The sequence below is a fragment of the Coregonus clupeaformis genome, chromosome 6 (genome assembly GCF_020615455.1).
Source record: "Coregonus clupeaformis isolate EN_2021a chromosome 6, ASM2061545v1, whole genome shotgun sequence".
Classification (NCBI taxonomy): Eukaryota; Metazoa; Chordata; class Actinopteri; order Salmoniformes; family Salmonidae; genus Coregonus; species Coregonus clupeaformis.
The window spans coordinates 4,522,501-4,537,482 of NC_059197.1; the positions used below are offsets into that span (position 1 = coordinate 4,522,501).

The 14,982-nt window shown below is 40.3% G+C and overlaps 2 non-coding genes across 2 annotated transcripts; both read right to left on the bottom strand.

Annotated features, from left to right (window-relative positions):
• Positions 1–127: 127 nt before the first annotated feature.
• Positions 128–199, bottom strand: trnaq-uug. The gene has a single exon. It is a non-coding gene; the product is annotated as a tRNA-Ala (tRNA).
• A 1,436-nt stretch (positions 200–1,635) lies between these two features.
• On the bottom strand, positions 1,636–1,707 carry trnaa-cgc. Its single transcript has one exon. It is a non-coding gene; the product is annotated as a tRNA-Ala (tRNA).
• Between the last annotated feature and the right edge of the window lie 13,275 nt (positions 1,708–14,982).

Genomic DNA, 14,982 nt, shown 5'->3' on the forward strand with positions numbered 1-14,982 from the left:
TTCTATAAGGGCACGAACAGGAATTTGAAGCATGTTCTTCAGGTTACAAGACCAAATGACTTACCACATCTCTATTTCCTGCTAAATATCAACATTTTGGAAAGTAGGAATTGTCTAAATGCAACAATGGAGATGCTGGGGATTGAACCCAGGACCTCATACATGCAAAGCATGCGCTCTACCACTGAGCTACATCCCCTTTCTATGATATAAACAATGCAATATCAATAAAATTAACTTTTTCTATACAGCATTCCAACGAAAATTGGATGCCATGATATCAGCAATCTAAAATAGAGGTATGGACAGGGATCGAACCCATGAACTTCAGTTTACAAAAGAAAGGCCTTACAAGTTTACACACCATTCCACTTATCTTCTATAAGGGCACGAACAGGAATTTGACGCATGTTTTCAGGTTACAAAACCAAATGACTTACCAGATCTCTATTTCCTGCTGAATATCAACATTTTGGAAAGTAGGAATTGTCTAAAAGAAGCAATGGAGATGCTGGGGATTGAACCCATTACCTCAAACATGCAAAGCATGCACGCTACCACTGAGCTACATCCCCTTCCTATGATCTAAACAATGCAATATCAATAAAATTAACTTTTTCTATACAGCATTCCAACGAAATTATGATACCATGATATCATCAATCTTTAATAGAGGTATGGACAGGGATCGAACCCATGAACTTCAGTTTACAAAAGAAAGGCCTTACAAGTTTTCACACCATTCCACTTATCTTCTATAAGTGCACGAACAGGAATTTGACGCATGTTTTCAGGTTACAAGACCAAATGACTTACCAGATCTCTATTTCCTGCTGAATATCAACATTTTGGAAAGTAGGAATTGTCTAAAAGAAGCAATGGAGATGCTGGGGATTTAACCCATTACCTCATACATGCAAAGCATGCGCGCTACCACTGAGCTACATCCCCTTCCTGTGATATAAACAATGCAATATCAATAAAATTAACTTTTTTCTATACAGCATTCCAACGAAAATTGGATGCCATGATATCAGCAATGTTAAATAGAGGTATGGACAGGGATCGAACACATTAACTTCAGTTTACAATAGGAAGGCCTTACAAGTTTACACACCATTCCACTTATCTGCTATATGGGCACGAACAGGAATTTAACGCATGTTCTTCAGGTTACAAGACCAAATGACTTACCACATCTCTATTTCCTGCTGAATATCAACATTTTGGAAAGTAGGAATTGTCTAAATGCAACAATTGAGATGCTGGGGATTGAACCCAGAACTTCATACATGCAAAGCATGCGCTCTACCACTGAGCTACATCCCCTTTCTGAGATATCAACAATGCAATATCAATAAAATTAACTTTTTTCTATACAGCATTCCAACGAAAATAGGATGCCATGATATCAGCAATCTAAAATAGAGGTATGGACAGGGATCGAACCCATGAACTTCAGTTTACAAAAGAAAGGCCTTACAAGTTTACACACCATTCCACTTATCTTCTATAAGGGCACGAACAGGAATTTAACGCATGTTCTTCAGGTTACAAGACCAAATGACTTACCACATCTCTATTTCCTGCTGAATATCAACATTTTGGAAAGTAGGAATTGTCTAAATGCAACAATGGAGATGCTGGGGATTGAACCCAGGACCTCATACATGCGAAGCATGCGCTCTACCACTGAGCTACATCCCCTTTCTGTGATATCAACAATGCAATATCAATATAATTAACTTTTTCTATACAGCATTCCAACGAAATTATGATACCATGATATGATCAATCTTTAATAGAGGTATGGACAGGGATCGAACCCATTAACTTCAGTTTACAAAAGCAAGGCCTTACAAGTTTGCACACCATTCCACTTATCTTCTATAAGAGCACAAACAGGAATTTAATGCATGTTTTCAGGTTACAAGACCAATTTACCTCTCTATTTCCTAATATCAACATTTTGAAATAGAATTTCTAAACAATGAGATCTATTACCATCACTCACCTTTCAGGAAAACAACAATGCATTTTCAATATAATTAATTTTTTTCTATACAGCATTCCAAACTTAAATTATGACACTCAAGGATATGATCAATCTTTAATAGAGATATGACAGGATCGAACCCATTAACTTCAGTTTACAAAAGCATACCTTACAAAGCCATACACCACTGACTTATTCTATAAGAGCACAAACAGGAATTTAATGTATGTTTTCAGTACTCTTACCACATCTCTATTTCCTGCTAAATATCAACATTTTGGAAAGTAGGACTTGTCGAAAAGAAACAATGGAGATTGTGGGGATTGAACCCAGGACTTCATACATGCAAAGCATGCGCTCTACCACTGAGCTACATCCCCGTCATTCTCGTGAGGAAGAGACAGAGATATCGTGGACGTAGATCGGGGTGCCTTGTAAGGATCCGACGGCGAGCGAGTAAACTGCCTCTTCCATCAATCCTATTAGCCAACGTTCAATCATTTGAAAATAAATTGGATGACCTAAGATTACGGTTATCCTACCAACGGGAAATTAAAAACTGTAATATCTTATGTTTCACCGAGTCGTGGCTGAACGACGACATGGATATCATACAGCTAGCGGGCTATACGCTACATCGGCAGGATAGAACGGCTGACTCCGGTAAGACAAGGGGTGGCGGTCTGTGTATATTTGTAAACAACAGCTGGTGCACAAAATCAAATACTAAGGAAGTCTCTAGGTTTTGCTCGCCTGAGGTAGAGTATCTTATGATAAGCTGTAGACCACACTATTTACCAAGAGAGTTTTCATCTATATTTTTTCATAGCTGTCTATTTACCACCACAAACCAATGCTGGCATTAAGATTGCACTGAATGAGTTGTACAAGGCCATAAATCAACAGGAAAACGCTCATCCAGATGCAGCGCTCCTAGTGGCCGGGGACTTTAATGCAGGGAAACTTAAATCCGTTCTACCTAATTTCTACCAGCATGTTAAATGTGCAACCAGAGGAAAAAAAACTCTAGACCACCTTTACTCCACACACAGAGACGCATACAAAGCTCTCCCTCGCCCTCCATTTGGCAAATCTGACCATAACTCTATCCTCCTGATTCCTGCTTATAAGCAAAAACTAAAGCAGGAAGCACCAGTGACTCGGTTAATAAAAAAGTGGTCAGATGACGCAGATGCTAAGCTACAGGACTGTTTTGCTAGCACAGACTGGAACATGTTCTGGGATTCTTCAGACAGCATTCACTGGCTTCATCAATAAGTGCATCGATGATGTCGTCCCCACAGTGACCGTACGTACATACCCCAACCAGAAGCCATGGATTACAGGAAACATCCGCACTGAGCTAAAGGGTAGAGCTGCCGCTTTCAAGGAACGGGACTCTAACCCGGACGCTTATAAGAAATCCCGCTATGACCTCCAACGAACCATCAAACAGGCAAAGAGTCAATACAGGACTAAGATTGAATCGTACTACACTGGCTCTGACGCTCGTCGGATGTGGCAGGGCTTGAAAACTATTACAGACTACAAAGGGAAGCACAGCCGCGAGCTGCCCAGTGACACAAGCCTACCAGACGAGCTAAACCACTTCTATGCTCGCTTCGAGGCAAGCAACACTGAAGCATGCACGAGAGCACCAGCTGTTCCGGATGACTATGTGATCACGCTCTCCGTAGCCGATGTGAGTAAGACTTTTAAGCAGGTCAACATTCACAAGGCCGCAGGGCCAGACAGATTACCAGGACGTGTACTCCGAGCATGTGCTGACCAACTGGCAAGTGTCTTCACTGACATTTTCAACATGTCCCTGACTGAGTCTGTAATACCAACATGTTTCAAGCAGACCACCATAGTCCTCGTGCCCAAGGACTCTAAGATAACCTGCCTAAATGACTACCGACCCGTAGCACTGACGTCTGTAGCCATGAAGTGCTTTGAAAGGCTGGTCATGGCTCACATCAACAGCATTATCCCAGAAACCCTAGACCCACTCCAATTTGCATACCGCCCCAACAGATCCACAGATGATGCAATCTCTATTGCACTCCACACTGCCCTTTCCCACCTGGACAAGAGGAACACCTACGTGAGAATGCTATTCATTGACTACAGCTCAGCATTCAACACCATAGTGCCCTCTAAGCTCATCACTAAGCTAAGGATCCTGGGACTAAACACCTCCCTCTGCAACTGGATCCTGGACTTCCTGACGGGCCGCCCCAGGTGGTAAGGGTAGGTAACAACACATCTGCCACACTGATCCTCAACACGGGGGCCCCTCAGGGGTGCGTGCTCAGTCCCCTCCTGTACTCTCTGTTCACCCATGACTGCATGGCCAGGCACGACTCCAACACCATCATTAAGTTTGCCGACGACACAACAGTGGTAGGCCTGATCACCGACAACGATGAGACAGCCTATAGGGAGGAGGTCAGAGACCTGGCCGTGTGGTGCCAGGACAACAACCTCTCCCTCAACGTGACCAAGACAAAGGAGATGATTGTGGACTACAGGAAAAAAAGAGGACTGAGCACGCCCCCATTCTCATCGACGGGGCTGTAGTGGAACAGGTTGAGAGCTTCAAGTTCCTTGGTGTCCACATCACCAACGAACTATCATGGTCCAAACACACCAAGACAGTCGTGAAGAGGGCACGACAAAGCCTGTTCCCCCTCAGGAGACTGAAAAGATTTGGCATGGGTCCTCAGATCCTCAAAAATTATACAGCTGCACCATCGAGAGCATCCTGACTGGTTGCATCACCGCCTGGTATGGCAACTGCTCGGCCTCCGACCGCAAGGCACTACAGAGGGTAGTGCATACGGCCCAGTACATCACTGGGGTCAAGCTTCCTGCCATCCAGGACCTCTATACCAGGCGGTGTCAGAGGAAGGCCCTCAAAATTGTCAAAGACTCCAGCCACCCTAGTCATAGACTGTTCTCTCTGCTACCGCGACGGCAAGCGGTACCGGAGTGCCAAGTCTAGGTCCAAAAGACTTCTCAACAGCTTCTACCCCCAAGCCATAAGACTCCTGAACAGCTAATCATGGCTACCCGGACTATTTGCACTGCCCCCCCAACCCATCCTTTTTACGCTGCTGCTACTCTGTTAATTATTTATGCATAGTCACTTTAACTCTACCCACATGTATATATTACCTCAACTACCTCAACTAGCCGGTGCCCCCGCACATTGACTCTGCAACGGTACCCCCCTGTATATATAGCCTCCCTACTGTTACTTTATTTTACTTCTGCTCTTTTTTTCTCAACACTTTTTTTGTTGTTGTTTTATTTTTACTTTTTTTGTTAAAAATAAATGCACTGTTGGTTAAGGGCTGTAAGTAAGCATTTCACTGTAATGTCTGCACCTGTTGTATTCGGCGCATGTGACCAATAAAATTTGATTTGATTTGATATAAACAATACAATATCAATAAAATTTACTTTTTCTATGCAGCATTCCAACAAAATTGTGATGCCATGATATCAGCAATCTTAAATAGAGGTATGGACAGGGATCAAACCCATTAATTTCAGATTACAAAAGCAAGGCCTTACAAGTTTACACACCTTTCCACTCATCTTCTATAAGGGCACGAAGAGGAATTTGACGCATGTTTTCAGGTTACAAGACCAAAAGACTTACCACATCTCTATTTCCTGCTAAATATCAACATTTTGGAAAGTACGAATTGTCTAAATGCAACAATGGAGATGCTGGGGATTGAACACAGGACCTCATACATGCACTCTACCACTGAGCTACATCCCCTTTCTGCAATAAAAACTATGAAATATCAATAAATTAACTTTTTCTATACACCATTCCAACGAAAATAGGATGCCATGATATCAGCAATCTTAAATACAGGTATGGACAGGGATCGAACCCTTGAACTTCAGTTTACAAAAAAAAGGCATTACAAGTTTACACACCATTCCAATTATAATAATAATTGGTCATTTAGCAGACGCTCTTATCCAGAGCGGCTTACAGGAGCAATTAGGGTTAAGTGCCTTGCTCAAGGGCACATGGACAGATTTATCACCTAGTCGGCTCCGGGATTAGAACCAGCGACCATTCGGTTACTGGCACAACGCTCTTAACCACTAAACTACCTGCCGCCCCACTTATCTGCTATATGGGCACGAACAGGAATTTAACGCATGTTCGTCAGGTTACAAGACCAAATTACTTACCACATCTCTATTTCCTACTGAATATCAACATTTTGGAAAGTTGGAATTATCTAAATGCAACAATGGAGATGCTAGGGTTTGAACACAGGACATCATACATGCGAAACATGCGCTCTACCACTGAGCTACATCCCCTTTCTGTGATATCAACAATGCAATATCAATAAAATTAACTTTTTCTATACAGCATTCCAACGAAATTGTGATGCCATGATATCAGCAATCTTAAATAGAGGTATGGACAGGGATCGAACCCATTGACTTCAGTTTACAAAAGCAAGGCCTTACAAGGTTGAACACCATTCCACTTACCTTCTATAAGGGCACGAACAGGAATTGAATGCATGTTTTCAGGTTACAAGAACAAATGACTTCCCACATCTCTATTTCCTGCTAAATAGCAACATTTTGGAAAGTAGGAATTGTCTAAATGCAACAATAGAGAGGCTGGGGTTTGAACACATGACCTCATACATGCGAAGAATACGCTCTACCACTGAGCTACATCCCCTTTCTGTGATATCAACAATGCAATATCAATATAATTAACTTTTTCTATACAGCATTCCAACGAAATTATGATACCATGATATGATCAATCTGTAATAGAGGTATGGACAGGGATCGAACCCATTAACTTCAGTTTACAAAAGAAACGCCTTACAAGTTTACAAACCATTCCACTTATCGTCTATAAGGGCACGAACAGGAATTTAATGCATGTTTTCAGGTTACAAGACCAATGACTTACCACATCTCTATTTCCTGCTGAATATCAAAATTTTGGAAAGTAGGAATTGTCTAAAAAAATAATGGAGATGCTGGGGATTGAACCCAGGACCTCATACATGCAAAGCACGCTCTCTACCACTGAGCTACATCCCCTTTTTGTGATACAAACAATGCAATATCAATAAAATTAACTTTTTCAATACACCATTCCAACGAAATTATGATGTCATGATATCAGCAATCTTAAATACAGGTATGGACAGGGATCGAACCCATGAACTTCAGTATACAAAAGTAAGGCCTTACAAGTTTACACACCATTCCACTTAACTTCTATAAGGGCACGAACAGGAATTTAACGCATGTTCTTCAGGTTACAAGACCAAATGACTTACCACATCTCTATTTCCTGCTGAATATCAACATTTTGGAAAGTAGGAATTGTCTAAATGCAACAATGGAGATGCTGGGGATTGAACACAGGACCTCATACATGCACTCTACCACTGAGCTACATCCCCTTTCTGCAATATAAACTATGAAATATCAATAAAATTAACTTTTTCTATACACCATTCCAACGAAAATAGGATGCCATGATATCAGCAATCTTAAATACAGGTATGGACAGGGATCGAACCCATTAACTTCAGTTTACAAAAGCAAGGCATTACAAGTTTACACATAATTCCACTTATCTTCTATAAGGGCACGAACAGGAATTTAACACATGTTCTTCTGGTTACAACACCAAATGACTTAACACATCTCTATTTCGTGCTGAATATCAATATTTTGGAAAGTAGGAATTGTCCAAATGCAACAATGGAGATTGAACCCAGGACCTCATACATGCAAAGCATGCACTCTACCACTGAGCTACTTCTCCTTTTTGTGGAATAAACAATGCAATATCAATAAATATAACTTTTTCAATACACCGTTCCAACGAAATTATGATGCCATGATATCAGCAATGTTAAATACAGGTGTGGACAGGGATCGAACCCATTAACTTCAGTTTACAAATGTAAAGCCTTACAAGTTTACACACAATTCCACTTATCTGCTATAAGGGCACGAACAGGAATTTAAGGCATGTTCTTCAGGTTACAAGACCAAATGACTTACCACATCTCTATTTCCTGCTGAATATCAACATTTTGGAAAGTAGGAATTGTCTAATCTCAACAATGGAGATGCTGGGGATTGAACCCAGGACCTCACACATGCAAAGCATGCGCTCTACCACTGAGCTACATCCCCTTTCTGTGATATAAACAATGCAATATCAATAACATTAACTTTTTCTATACAGCATTCCAACGAAATTGTGATGCCATGATATCAGCAATCTTAAATAGAGGTATGGACAGGGATCGAACCCATTAACTTCAGTTTACAAAAGCAAGGCCTTACAAGTTTGAACACCATTCCACTTATCTTCTATAAGGGCACGAACAGGAATTGAATGCATGTTTTCAGGTTACAAGACCAAATGACTTCCCACATCTCTAATTGCTGCTAAATATCAACATTTTGGAAAGTATGAATTGTCTAAATGCAACAATGGAGATGCTTGGGATTGAACACAGGACCTCATACATGCACTCTACCACTGAGCTACATCCCTTTCTGCAACAAAAACTATGAAATATCAATAAATTAACTTTTTCTATACACAATTCCAACGAAAATAGGATGCCATGATATCAGCAATCTTAAATACAGGTATGGACAGGGATCGAACCCTTGAACTTCAGTTTACAAAAAAAAGGCATTACAAGTTTACACACCATTCCACTTATCTGCTATATGGGCACGAACAGGAATTTAACGCATGTTCGTCAGGTTACAAGACCAAATTACTTACCACATCTCAATTTCCTACTGAATATCAACATTTTGGAAAGTTAGAATTATCCAAATGCAACAATGGATGTGCTAGGGTTTGAACACAGAACCTCATACATGCGAAACATGCGCTCTACCACTGAGCTACATCCCCTTTCTGTGACATCAACAATGCAATATCAATATAATTAACTTTTTTTATACAGCATTCCAACGAAATTATGATACCATGATATGATCAATCTGTAATAGAGGTATGGACAGGGATCAAACCCATTAACTTCAGTTTACAATAGAAAGGCCTTACAAGTTTACACACCATTCCACTTATCTGCTATATGGGCACGAACAGGAATTTAACGCGTGTTCTTCAGGTTACAAGACCAAATGACTTACCACATCTCTATTTCCTGCTGAATATCAACATTTTGGAAAGTAGGAATTGTCTAAATGCAACAATGGAGATGCTGGGGATTGAACCCTGGACCTCATAAATGCAAAGCATGTGCTCTACCACTGAGCTACATCCCCTTTCTGTGATATAAACAATGCAATATCAATAAAATTAACTTTTTCTATACAGCATTCAAACGAAATTGTGATGCCATGATATCAGCAATCTTAAATAGAGGTATGGACAGGGATCGAACCCATTAACTTCAGTTTACAAAAGCAAGGCCTTACAAGTTTGAACACCATTCCACTTACCTTCTATAAGGGCACAAACAGGAATTGAATGCATGGTTTCAGGTTACAAGACCAAATGACTTCCCACATCTCTATTTCCTGCTAAATATCAACATTTTGGAAAGTAGGAATTTTCTGAATGCAACAATGGAGAGGCTGGGGTTTGAACACATGACCTCATACATGCGAAGAATACGCTCTACCACTGAGCTACATCCCCTTTCTATGCTATCAACAATGCAATATCAATATAATTAACTTTTTCTATACCACATTCCAACGAAATTATGATACCATGATATGATCAATCTGTAATAGAGGTATGGACAGGGATCGAACCCATTAACTTCAGTTTACAAAAGCAAGGCCTTACAAGTTTACAAACCATTCCACGTATCGTCTATAAGGGCACGAACAGGAATTTAATGCATGTTTTCAGGTTACAAGACCAAATGACTTACCACATCTCTATTTCCTGCTGAATATCAAAATTTTGGAAAGTAGGAATTGTCTAAAAATAACAATGGAGATGCTGGGGATTGAACCCAGGACCTCATACATGCACAGCACGCGCTCTACCACTGAGCTACATCCCCTTTTTGTGATATAAACAATGCAATATCAATCAAATTAACTTTTTCAATACACCATTCCAACGAAATTATGATGTCATGATATCAGCAATCTTTAAATACAGGTATGGACAGGGATCGAACCCATGAACTTCAGTTTACAAAAGAAAGGCCTTACAAGTTTACACACCATTCCACTTAACTTCTATAAGGGCACGAACAGGAATTTATCGCATGTTCTTCAGGTTACAAGACCAAATGACTTACCACATCTCTATTTCCTGCTAAATATCAACATTTTGGAAAGTAGGAATTGTCTAAATGCAACAATGGAGATGCTGGGGATTGAAAAAAGGACCTCATACATGCGAAGCATGTGCTTTACCACTGAGCTACTTCCCCTTTCTGTGATATATACAATGCAATCTCAATCAAATTAACTTTTTCTATACAGCATTCCAACTAAATTATGCTGCAATGATTTCAGCAATCTTAAATACAGTGTGGGGTTCTGTTTTCTCATAATTGGATCTGTATGTGATGAATAGCTTAGAAGGAATGCATTAATGATAAGCATAGGTTTGTACTATACTGATATAAATTGTTTCACATAACAGGCTGTGATTCATGTAAGGAACGTTAGGGGGTAGGACATATAAGACTTGTATTTCTTACAGATACGAACACTGCTTCTTTGTTGTCTGTGAACGGTCCTTGAACGTATGTATTCACAGTACAGTGGAATGGTGTCTTTTGGGTGCTAACTCCACAGGTTGTTATGATAAAAACGTATGCCTGGCAACAGTGTGCAACAAGTGGAGCGCCAAGAGGCTGGGACCAGCCGGTGCGCCAACGGATTGGTAAACCACGCTCAGTCTCTACTCTGATTGGCCAACAGGGAGTGGGAAATATCTCTTTCAGAGTATTTGAAGAAGAACTCATAGTCAATGGATTAGTTCTCTAAGTGCCCTGCGTGGTATTTCAGTGGACCCGTATATACAAACATCATATTTACCATTGAAGGTTTTGCATTAATTAAAATACTAGTCTATTTAGAAGACGTGTATTGACCTCTTTTGTTCCTAATACCAGATTTGAATTGATGCAACTTAACAATTGGTGACCTCCGACGTGATCTGGTAAAGGGACTTCGCTGGATATCGTCCGGCCAATTTGGACATCTCTGTCATTGGACGGTGTGTTTCACAAAGAGTCCGGACTACTAAAAAAAAAAAGACACCTGTCTGATGTAAGTGAACAAAATTATGAAACTATTATGAGTAGATAAGCACAATATTGTGACATGCAAACCTTTGGTGAATGTGATGTTAAACCATGGTACCAGAGAGTATTTGTGCTACCGGCAAGGTCCGTAACTGCGGAGTACGGCTAGGTTCGGAGACAATACTGACATCTATTGGCAAGGTCCGTAACTGCGAGAATACGGCTAGGTTCGAAGATACAGGGAATAATTGACTTAGTAATTGCTGTCGGCAAGGTCCGTAACTACGTGGATACGGCTAGGTTCGAAGAATTACACCGGCAAGGTCCGTAACTACGAGGGTACGGCTAGGTTCGGGAAATTTTAGATAAATACTAGCGACTGGCAAGGTCCGTAACTTAGAGGGTACGGCTAGGTTCAGCTGAGTATTTTTTAGATAGGGAGGAGGATAGTAGGCGAGGTTGAGATTGAAAATAGAGGTAAAGATAATGAATAGTTAATATAACTAAATTGAAATGTATTGAACTGATATAATTAAACTGTAACGTTGGTGTTTGAAATAACATAATACTGGTTTTAAATAATTAAGTTGAAGCAATTTGGTTTATTATTTAATTTAACGTTTGATGTTTGAACCTGCAAAATACTGGTTAAATAATTAGACTGAAATAATTCGGTTTATCGTTGAAATATAAACATGCACCAACTTTAACTAATTAGGTGGGAATGATTTGATTTAAATAAATAGACTAAAGTACCTTAAATAACGGCAGAATATTGAAAACACTAAAACAAAAACAGCTCCTCAAAAGAGCCTACTCCCACTGGACACGGAAGGTAGAGTTGCGAGGGGAGGGGCTGGAGACAGCAAAAGTGTGGCTTTTGGAGCCATTATAGACTGGGAGTTGGCTGGGAACACCACGGGGCATTGTTTGAGAGGTGCCTGTGGGTTTCTGACAATATATATGTATGAACTTGCTCACCCGAACGTAGACGTATGTCATGGGTTGAGAAAGTAGAGAATATTTACATTTGCGGTAATTTGGCAGACGCTCTTGTCCAGAGCGACTTGCAGGAGCGATTGGGGTTGAGTGCCTTGCTCGAGGGCACATCGGCAGATTTTTCGCCTGGTCGGCTCGGGGATTGGAACCGGCGACCTCTCGGTTGTTGGCGGGGCACTATTGGCGGCTAAGCTGCCTGCCGCCCCATATGAGTTCGAGGTTGTGGCGTGTTTGATGATGTGATAAGGTTTAATGGGTAATCGGACCATAACTAATGTGGTTATGGAAGTAATGTATAGGTAGGGGAGAGCCAATAGGGGGCTCCATTGAACTATTATGGTTTATTTGGCATTTCAATGGCATAAGGGGAAATCTGTATGAGGGGAATTCGATTATGTATTATTATAGTAGTAGTTCAAATGTTAGGAACATAATTAAATGTATGCTTATCAACGATAGCAAGTATTTGTTTTATTAATTAGGGCCTAATCAGAGAGAACAGTTAAAGAAATTGAATAGCGAACTGAAACGGGTTAGTGGGAAAATATAAATAGTTGGTACATTTTAGAACGATAATTTATTTTGGTTACGGGGATGCAAGTGGCATTGGCTGTTGTGCTGGGGGAATAGCGCCAGCCTGGGGTGGGTTCTGGATTTGTTACATAAACAAACGTATATTTTAAACTAAAGTGATGGAATAGGCTACAATTATAACATTATCAGAAAAAAGGCACAATTTAATGTAAAATAGTTATTACAATTATTATTGATAGTTATTACAGTTATTATCATTGATCCAGTAATGATAGAAGGATAGTAGAGGAAAGGCAGGGGATTAAATCTCATTTAGGGAAGTTATATTAGGGAGAAAATACCATTAACTGAGGGAACATTTGATGTAACCGTGATTGTATTGGCTAAAAACTGAAATATGACATTTACAGGGGGGACAGGAACAATAGAAGGGGAGACAGATTTTCCTAGGGGGTTGAACAAATAATTGATAATGGATCATTTGAGATGAGATCACATGTAGCAGAGTTAGGGTAATCAATTAAATAATCATTGTATACTCGAGGAATTTTGAGTGGTTTTATGGATTAGTAATGAGGAATTAGATTGATACAAACAATTATTGATGGGTTAAGACTGGGGATATCTGTATCATGTTTTGTGTGTACTACCATCTTTAGATTATAAGCAGGAGAAAGAGATTAGCTCATCTCATTGGAATATTGCCCAGGGCTAGGGGGGAGCAGTAGTGAAGTTAGGCAGTATTTAGGTAATAAAAGTGAGCTACCAAATTAAGTGAGGCCTGGCTATTTGTGGTTGTTGTTTTTCAAATTGGGTTTTCAGCAGGTCAAGGGTGATAGGTCTTAGAGGAGCACGCACAGTGAATTTTATGGAGTTTTTTAGGTTTTGGCTGAGTTTGGGGTATATATGATTTCTTATGAGAATGAATGTCATGAGGACTTAATGAACACTTGGGATAACTAACATTTATGAAATATTTAGAATAATGGTAATGTTTGGTATACTATGGGATGGAACAGTTCGTTGAATAATTTCAATTGCCTCTGAACTCTGTTTTAACCTTCTGGTGTTAATCATCCACACTAGTAAATTCTAAAGGCATGAGAGGAGGACTTTAAGATAGTTTATTTTACTGAGTTGAGGGTAATTTATAGTACTGTGAAAAGTGTGAAGAAGATTATAATTTGGTAATAATATATATGATTTAAACCATAAAATAACAGAGGATAGAGTGGAGGGATGGCAATTGGATAATGAATTACCAATATTACCTAAGTGATTGTTTGGGTAGGTGGTAATATTGACACATGGGCAAATCATGTGTCAAATGGGGGATGGATGGTATGGTAGGAGATGGTAGGATTAAATAGAAATATATACGAAGGAGATGACAAAATACTTTTTAAAAAACAACAACAAAAAACAACAAGATTAGAAATTGAGAGCTGAACATGTATGTGTGAAGATAGTTTATTAACCACACCCGTATGTCAGAGGTTTTGTGCCCCACAGGTGAACTAAAGGAGAAGGTGACCCACTCTATCTAACCAGGAGACTGGGTGTGGATCCAGTCCCTAAAAGAAGAAAAACTGGAAGCAGGCCTGTTGGGAAGGGCCCTACCAAGTCATATTAGATCCACCTGGGTGCATGTCACACACTGCAAAAAGGTAAACCCAGTTACACCTGACGAACAAACACAGAGTTAGGAGAAAGAACCGATCACCACTAGGGCTCGGGGGTTGGCTCCTTAACGAAGATTCCCTTACCCTGTCTGATCATCCCTGTGTGAGTTCGATAGAAGGTAAAGCAATGGGTTGGCCTCTGGCATCTGACATGTTCTCAGGGCGAGGGTGGGGATTCACAGGTCTCCTGACGGTAGGTAGCTGTCTGATTGTGGGGGCCATATTCATAGCACACCCAAACCCTCCTGATCAGCCAGAAGTAGTAGTTAACCTAACACAAGTTGATAAAATAATACCTGAGCACAGTCTACGAAGGCATAGGAGACAGCTAGACGTAGGGAAAGGGGAAGTACTAGGGACTTTGGGGAAGGACATCACCATATGTATGTCACCATGTACATCCTGGGACTATGTAGTTGCTCATACCAAGCGGGGGGAATATGTCAATCTCCATACACAGTTTAGGGACAGGTGTAGT